Genomic DNA, 9,635 nt, shown 5'->3' with positions numbered 1-9,635 from the left:
ATTAAATTTAAGTTTACAACAAAATTACCGATTAAAATATTGATACTTGATTATTAATTAAAAATTTTGATTTGATTCATTTTTTTCCTGTGTTTTGACAATTACAAGAGTGGAGATTTAGCCATCCACCTTTAGAAATTTGTTGTATTATCTACTATTATCTACCAAGCTTTGATCAACAATTTTATTAAGATAATTTTAAAATACATTTGTAAGGTACCTCATCGAGCTGTGAGAAGCAGTTGTAATTTTTTCTTATTTATGTACAGTTATAATCTTAATTGAGATGTTAATTTTAATTCCATATATGAAAATAGTTAAATAAGTTTCTTACATATTAATATTTTACTTATTTTTAGAACAAAATTTTAAATAGATGATCTAAGTAATCTGAACCAATCTAACTCAATTCAAATGTTTCATGGTTGGGTTAGATTGATTATTTAATAAGGATTATTTGAGTTAAAAAAACTTATAACTCGAACAATTGGATTGGGTCAAAACGTTCTAACCCAATCCAATTCACAAACACTTGCCCTATCAAACACCATTGGGCACCACACGAAAAAAAATATAATTTTTTAAAAAATTAAATTCAAATGATTAAGAATTTTAATACAATAGATCATAGAGAGGAATATAAAGATAGCATGCACAGCGGAAGCAAAGAGTGATAACGTTCTAATTACATTAAAACTAAGAATAAGCATGCAAAAAATGTTAGAAAATACAACCTTTGTAAAATCCACCATAAACTTTCTCTCCATGCTCGATCGACACCACCAACAAAAAATCCTTGCTATTCTCCGATTGAAGAACACGGTTGTGGAACCATTTTGTTAGTGAAAGGTAGGGAATTTCACTCTAGTAAAAATGGAGAGTAAAAAAGATTTTGTTGAAGAGGTAAATTCAATATTCAAGGAAGCATTAAGTTTTCATTTTTTTAAAATCAAGACCTATTTAAAGACAAAATACATGCAAAATCTCATCTTGCATGTCAAACTTCACTAACATGAAATCTCTAGGTGTCAAACTTTGGAAGAACCACTTTAAAAATCATTTAGTGGGAAAATTCAACAATTGGATTTTTCCACTAACTAATTTTTTATTAAAATAAAATTTATAATAAACCATTTTTGACAAATATATGAAATACTATTTTCATATTTTAGAAGTTATTTAATTAAAGTAATTTTAATTAAATAAATAAATAAATTTAATATCACATATTAAACTGTCCTTGACACCTAGCTTTTGATGAATCACATTAATCAATCTTTAAAACACTTTCATGTTAATATTTTATATAAAACATATTGTCCAAAAATAATTAATTAATTGTAAATTATATCTTATATAAAATGCAATTTTCCTAAAGACCGAATTTGAACCTTTCAAATTCTCACTTCACCTAGTTCTTCAATTTTGTCTGTAATGAGCTAACAAGAAGATCCACTGGACTTACAGATCATGGGCTCTAACGAACCGAGACTAACCGGTCGAACTCTTTAACCTAGTTAATCAACATTCGTTAACTAACAGGACTGTCTACTATAGCATGTAGTTGCACTCCCCTCACTGTAGATATATTATGTGTTCATTTCATATAATCGTCATCAATAAGTTTATCCTTCACAGGTTGTTTATAACCTCAACTAGGTCAGTTACCATTTTACCTCTGAGTTACATCTTTTCTCCTTGAGTACCACTGTCCATCTAATAAACAATTGATTTAGGATCTTAATTACTAAATCCATTCCCTCTCAGACCAACGAGAGGATGGGCCCCTTGTTCAAGACCTAGGATCAGCCCTTAAGGGAACAACCTTTCTACTATCCCTAACATGAGTAGGAGTGAATTCCATCTTGCAAATTCTATGTCCCTAGCTATCTACTCGGTCTTATCCTTGAAATAGGAGACATATTGAGTAGCGTTGTTGAGCTTACCCTCACCTATGCAGATCAAGGGACAATCCCGAATAAAAAGGAGTTCATAGACAACTCAGGATTCAGATCAAGTTATCTAGGTCATCAAGACGTGAAATTAATCAGTGTTAACAGTAAACGGTATTAATACGTAACAGTGATTATTTCGTGGTCAGTATGACACAATCTCATCATGTAAAGCACCCTCGCTTGTATGTCTCTACATGAACGAACTAATCACTGTTAGGGTTGATGCCCTAAAGTCTCATATTCTGTAGTTTGTAAAAGTTTGTATGAACACTTGTGTTGTATAATATATGATATTTACTTCACATCTTGTATTTTGCTCAGTTGCTTGTTTTATTTGCTTTACTACAAACCAATAAACATAAAATCTCTAGTTATCTGTATGTGACTCAAGCATGTATATAGTGACATATAAGTGAATTATGTCTTGAGTGATAACCAAAATAGTCTGTAGTATATGGATATAGGAGGGAAACCTTATCCTAGTAACACAACGGATGCGGCCTGCTTTGTGGAATGATCACAAGTGTTGTGACTTGTCACAGATGGTTTGATCCTGATCATTCGTGTTGGAGACATGTGGGCGGGGGCGTCCTATACAAAGAGTTTGTATAAGACCTGACCACGAAGTTTTAACGTCTCGTTATATAACACCGTTCATGACAGAGACTTCACTTCATTAGGATGACCATAGGTAACATGACCTCAATCCTGAGTGAGTTGGGAACTCCTGCCATTAAGGGCGGTCCTTTGATTTGTATGGGGGCAAGTGGGAAGGTCACCAATTCAAACCTATCATTTTGGGGATTCGTCTGATTTGGAAACTGGGAACTCAGCTACACAAGTCACTCCTTTCCCGACGCAGGGGTAAGTAGATAGATACCCTTAAAGGTTGATTCCGGGGCTTGAACAATGTGGCACCACACATCTTCTCTTGGCCCAAAAGGTGTTCACACATAGTTGGACTATGTTGTATTGTTCATTAGAGGAATCAGTGGTACTTAAGGAGTGAGATGTAACTACAGGGATAAAACGGTAATTTAGCCCAGCTGTACTTACGAGCATCTGTGAAGGGTCATCGTACTCATGATTGGTTATATCCGATGGACATAGAAATATATCTGTGGTAAGAAGAGTTCAGCTGTTGGTTTTTAGTGGAATGTCTGACAGTTAACGGATGGTAGATCTCGTGGCTAAAGAGTTTAGTCAGCTATTCACGGACTGTTGGAGCTTTGAGCCACAGGTCCATTAGGTCCCCTGGGTAACTTGGATAAAGTCGAGAACCAGTGTTTGGGTTAATTTGAAATGTTCAAATTGACAAGAGGAAGTTCGATTATATATGATACAATTAAACTGGTTAATTATATATGATATAATTGGCTAAATGTATGAGATACATTATGTTGGAGGAAATTAGATATAAACATGATTTATATGAAGTAGAGGAGAAATTACTATAATAGATATGTGATATCAAACTATAGGTTAAAAATATAATATGATTATATTTATTAATTAATTAATTGGTTAATTATATGATAATTAAGCCAAAAATCACGTTTGGACATGGGTTAGTAGGAATGAGTCAGTTATTGTAACCGATGAAATAAAAATGGAATTGTTTCATTTTAAATCGCCTTGTCGTAGTCCTCCAAAAGAAAAAGAAAGAGTGCGCGTTGGTGATATCGTAAACGATCGCTTAAAAGATTCGAGAGCCTATACGATAGTAACTCTCCGCCTAAACGATCGTCCACCTCGCACCTAAACGATCGCACACTTGTTCCTACATGATCGGATAGCTTCCCTAAACGATCGTATAGTGTGTCGAGTTTTCTAAACGATCGTATACCATTTCCTAAACGATCGTTCAGTAAAACCTACACGATCGTGTAGTATCTCTTAAACGATAAGCATCGTACTATGCGATAGCACCTTTTCCCCTCCTACAAGATCTGGTATTCCTCCTTCCTCTACCAAATTCACCAAAGACCATGCTTTGGGTTCTCACTCCAAGAATACACGGGGCTCTTTTTTGGTGGTGTTGTCCCCGTGGCGTTTGTGTTTTGTGGTTGTTCATATTGTTGTAGTAGATGCTGCTGTTGGGCATTGGTTGATCAGGTGGAGGGTTCCGCTGCATTGAGTTCTAAAGATTGAAGATTGTCTTCAACTGGTATGACAACTCATTCCCTTGTTATATCTTGTTCATAGCATGCCGTTAATTAAGATTTGTTTTCATAACTGTACGTTTGAATGTATAATGTTGTATTTTGGTCACTGTGAGATCGGAACGATCCGAACGTGCTCATGGAACTCTTCGGTAAGAAAACTTTCAATTGGTATCAGAGCCAGGTTCTGATACTCCAATTTCATATGTTGCAACAAAATGACATGTACGTTCATGGTGGGTGCATTTCTACGATGTTTAATAGTTAAATTTGCTTTGGATGTACGGGATTAATGAATGCTTTCGTGGATGATTAGCTTCGATTTGATTTAGATCCTTTTATATTTACGATTGTTTGTAAAGGCCCCTGCATTTTTGGGCATTAATAATCATTATCGAGTCTGTATTCAAAGTTTGTTTGAAGTTTTGAGTCGTTCGTCGAAGAAGTTCTGGGAAAGTGTTGTGGTTCTTCGAGGAAGGAGGCGATCTAGGGTTGTTCACATCGTGCAGAAGATGTGGTACGTGGTCGCTATTGATCACATCATAAAGACGATGGAGTACGCGATCGATGTTAAACACGTCAATTAAACGATAGGGTATGCGATCAAGAGTTGATCGTATCGTGTTGACGATCGGGTACGCGATCGCTGAGTATCGCATCGCGTAGATGATGAGATGCTCACGGATCGTTTAACGCGCATGTACTAGACGATCGTTTAGGTCAGCAAGCTTCATCGCTTAGTAACTGACTAAAATATCGCTTAGTAACGCAAGGTAAATCGTTTACCTTTCATCGTGCTACACAATCACATAGACGATCAGGCTTCGCAGCCTCGTCATCGTCTACGCGATCGTTTAATTATGCTCCTATCCTCTAGTGCGTGCAGAATGATCGTCTACCTGCGGCGTTTGCTACACGATGAAGACCTCCTGGCGATTCAAGACCCGATTCGCCTGTGAATCGGTTTGCTCGATGAAAAATGTAATAGATAGGATTTTTTCATTCCAGTTTTTGTAAAGGCTCATCCTAGTATTAATCATTTATTTATTACATGCGATGTATGTTTTTTATGTCATATGGTAAGCACATATAGTAAATCCCACCTTAAGTTATGCAATGGTCATGCATCATCTCTTTATTGTAATTGTTATAATTTAGAGAAACATGATTTAATTATGTAAGAGCATGCTCATGCATTATACAATATAAAAGTTATATTTATGCATGCATAAAAAATATTGACATGCATCATCTTTATATTATAACTGTTATAGTATAAGGGTGAATGATAGCATGTTTTCTTGGTTGTTACGCTTTATATAAAAGTTATATATAGTAATGACCGAAAATTTTATGAAGCATGACACATAGGTTACTTTATAATTGTTATAAACACCTCGTTGTGCACAATGTTTTTAGTCGTTTCCTTTTAAAAGTTAAAGAGAAATTAGAACTAAAAGAAATAAGAAAGACATGCATGCTCACTTAGGTTTAATTCATGGTTTTAAAGTATTTAAAACTTGGATCACATAGACCTGAGATCACGGTTCTAATATGATTAGCAACCCTAAGGCTTTAATCTTTTAATCAGTTTAATTGGATTAAATTGGCTAATAAAAGGTTAAAGTGTAGCAAATCTATCTATAAGGGACCTTTTGTCTAAGGCGGGTTCTGTCTAGGGTGGGGCATTTAAGTTGACGAAAACGTAACACCCTTACCTGGAAACTTACTTGGAAAGGTGAATTAGATAGATTTGATGCATGCATGCAAGTTAAAGACAAGCCATTAAAGTGTTTAAATGTGACTACTTGAACTTGTTCATATTTCATAGACAAACGTTATTTTTTAGTAGAGTTTAAAAAGACGACTTAGACTAAAATCAATAGCCGAATTGTCTAGGTTAATGAACCCTAGGTGGAACGTTCAGTGGGAGGTACTTGGGGCATGAGATGCTTCACTTAAACCTTTCATGTTTCTCCTAAATAGTCCACACTGTGAGATCTACCCTCGTCCTCGCGGAACCTTTGGCATATCCCCCTAACGGATGGTGTTTGGGTAGGTCAATATCAAGGTGGATGGAGAGAGTGTTCATAGTAAGTGGGAGCGGGAAGTGCGATAGCATATCCCTTGGTCTCCTTCGTTAGGTTGAATAAAGTTACTGTGTATCGCCTCGAGGCACCCTAGGAGTGTCCCTCTAAAGGATGGTAGTTTTGCGCGTTTTTTTATTTGATCTCTTGTAAGAGGATAAGGTAACTTAGTCTCTTGTTCTAATTTGCTTCTTCCCTACGATGGGCTCATTAGGGCGGGACTCTGGCATCGAAAGCAAGGGGTTACACTTACGCGGAATAGTTAAAGGTTAACAATTCTGGATCGAAAAATGGTGGCTGTTAGGTTCAGTTTCAAGAGTTGGTTCTGCCTAATGGTTGCAAAATAGATGACATTTGTCCTGCTTCACTGGGGCATCATTGCAAAATAGAAGTCTATAACTTAGGGTACTTGAAACTGTTTTGCAAAACTGATTGGTTTAAAAGTGCTTTAGCAAAATCTAATAAAGTTTTGTTCGTATTTTCAACAACATTTTCAAAATGGCAACAACCACGTTAGCATTGCTAAGCACCAAAAAACTTACTGATGATAATTTCGCAACATGGAAACACATGATCACGACGATCCTGATCATCGAGGATCTCATGTTGCTCTCATGGAGGCTTGTCCTCCTATTTCAGCTCCGAATGTCATTCGAAATGTTCGGGAGGTATACGAGCGATGGACAAGGGCGAATGAGAAGGCCTGAGCCTACATCTTGGCAAGTCGTTCTGAAGTCTTGGCCAAGAAACATGAGCCTATGGTCTCAGCGCGTGAGATCATGGAATCCCTGCAGGGGATGTTTGGACAACCGTCTGAACAGCTTATGCATGAGGCTCTTAAATACATATTCAACTCCAAAATGGAAGAAGAAACCTCTGTTCGTGAACATATGCTAAACATGATGGTCCACTTTAATGTGGCAGAGTTGAATGGGTCTACCATCGATGAGGGCAGCCAGGTTAGCATAATCCTGCATTCTTTGCTAAAGAGCTTCCTACACTTTGTTAGTAATGTGATTCTACAAAATGAAATATAAGCTTATAACTCTCCTCAACGAGTTGTAGACATACTAATCTTTACGGAAAAGTAAAGAGAGGCAGAAGGGTGAGGCAAATGTTGCTTTTGAAGGATCTCTTATATTGATGAGTTCCATAAGCGCGTTCGGATCGCTCCGATCTCACTGTGACCGAAATATAACATTATACATTCAACACATACAGTTATGCAATCAAACCTTAATTAATGACATGCTACGAACAAAGATAAATAACAAAGAGACAGAGTTCCATACCAGTTGAAAACTATCTTCAATCTCTGGAACTCCAACGCAGCGGACCCTCCAAATGTTCTACCAACGCCCGACGGAAAATGTCAACTGCAGCAGCACGATCAACGCGAACTCATGACCGCAACGGGGACGACACCACCACTAATGAGACCCAAGTATTCTCGAAGTGAAAAATCAAAGGGTGGGCTTTGGTGAATTTGGTAGAGGACAGAGGACAAACGAGTCATGTAGACGATAAGCAAGTGGAAGAGAAAATGATGCTATCGCATAGAGAAGCTACACGATGGTGTAGGAAATGTTGAACGATCGTTTAACTAAATCAGCACACTATACGATCGTTTAGAGAAGCTATCCGATCGTCTAGGCAATAGTGTGCAATTCTTTAGGCGCGAGGTATACGATCGTTTAGACGAAGAACGCTATCGCATAGGCTCTCAAGCGATCGTTTCATGAAATCTTTTGGGCAAAAGAAGCAATATCGATTGCACAATTCAAAATGAAAACTTTTTCATTTTTAACCCATCGGTTACCATAACCAACGCTGCCCATTACCCCCGTCCGAACGTGAAAAAATTATTAATTATCATATAATTAATCAATCAATTAATTAATTAATATAATCATATTATATTTATATCCTATTGTTTGATATCACATATCTACTATAGTATTTTCTCCTCTACTTCATATAAATCATATTTATATCTAATTTCCTCCAAAATAATGCATCTCATACATTTGCTAATTATATCATATATAATTAACCAATCCAATTATATCATATATAATCGAACTTCCTCTTGTCAATTTGAAAATTTCAAATTAATCCAAATACTGGTTCTCGACTTTTATCCAAGCTACCCAGGAGATCTAATGGACTTGTGGCTCGAAGCTCCAACAGTACGTGAATAGCTGACTAAACTCTTTAGCCACGAGATCCACCATCCGTTAACTGTCAATGATTCCACTAAAGACCAACAGCTGAACTCTTCTTACCACAGATATATTTCTGTGTTCATTGGATATAACCAATCATGAGTACGATGATCCTTCACAGATGCTCGTAAGTACAACTAGGTCAATTTACCGTTTTGCCCCTGTAGTTACATCTCACTCCTTAAGTACCACGGGTTCCTCTAATAAACAATACAACATAGTCCAACTATGTGTGAACACCTCTCGGGCCAAGAGAAGGTGTGTAGTGCCACATCGTTCAAGCCCCGAAATCAGCCCTTAAGGGAGCTATCTATCTACTTATCCCTGCCTCGGGGAAGAAGTGAATTCCATCTTGTGTAGCTGAGTTCCCAGCTCCCAAATCAGACGAATCCCCAAAATGGTAGGTTTGAATCGATGACTTGGCCACTCGCCCCCATACAAATCAAAGGATCGCCCTCAATGGCAGGAGTTCCCAACTCACTCAGCATTGAGGTCATGTTACCTATGGTCATCCTAGTTAAGTGAAGTCTCTGTCATGTACGGTGTTATATAACGAGACATTAACACTTCGTGGTCAGGTTTTATACAAACTCTTTCTATAGGACGCCCCCACTCGTATGTCCCTAACACGAATGATCAAGATCAGACCATTTGTGACAAGTCACAACACTTGTGACCATTCCACAAAGCGGGTCGCGTCAGTAGCTTTACCAGGATAAGGTTTCCCTCCTTTATCCATTTACTACAGACCATTTTGGTTATCACTCAAGACATGATCCACTTGTATGTCACCACATACATGCTTGAGTCACATACAGATAACCAGGGATTTTATGTTTATTAGTTTGTGGTAAAGCAAATAAAATAATTAACTGAGCAAAATTCAAGATGTGAAGTAAATATCATATATTAACAATACAAGTGTTCGTATATATTGTTTACAAACTACAGGACACGAGACTTTAGGGCATCAACCCCAACATTTAGGACAAGTGGGAGATTGTTGGAGTTGATGTCCTAAAGTCTCATATCCTGTAGTTTGTAAACAGTTTGTATGAACATTTGTGTTGTATAATATATGATATTTACTTTACATCTTGTATTTTGCTCAGTTGCTTGTCTTATTTGCTTTACCACAAACTAATAAACATAAAATCCCTGGTTATCTGTATGTGACTCAAGCATGTATGTGGTGACATACAAGTG

Source organism: Benincasa hispida, chromosome 11, assembly GCF_009727055.1.
Source record: "Benincasa hispida cultivar B227 chromosome 11, ASM972705v1, whole genome shotgun sequence".
Classification (NCBI taxonomy): Eukaryota; Viridiplantae; Streptophyta; class Magnoliopsida; order Cucurbitales; family Cucurbitaceae; genus Benincasa; species Benincasa hispida.
The sequence above is the reverse complement of the archived record's forward strand: the minus strand, read 5'-3'. Positions refer to the sequence as shown.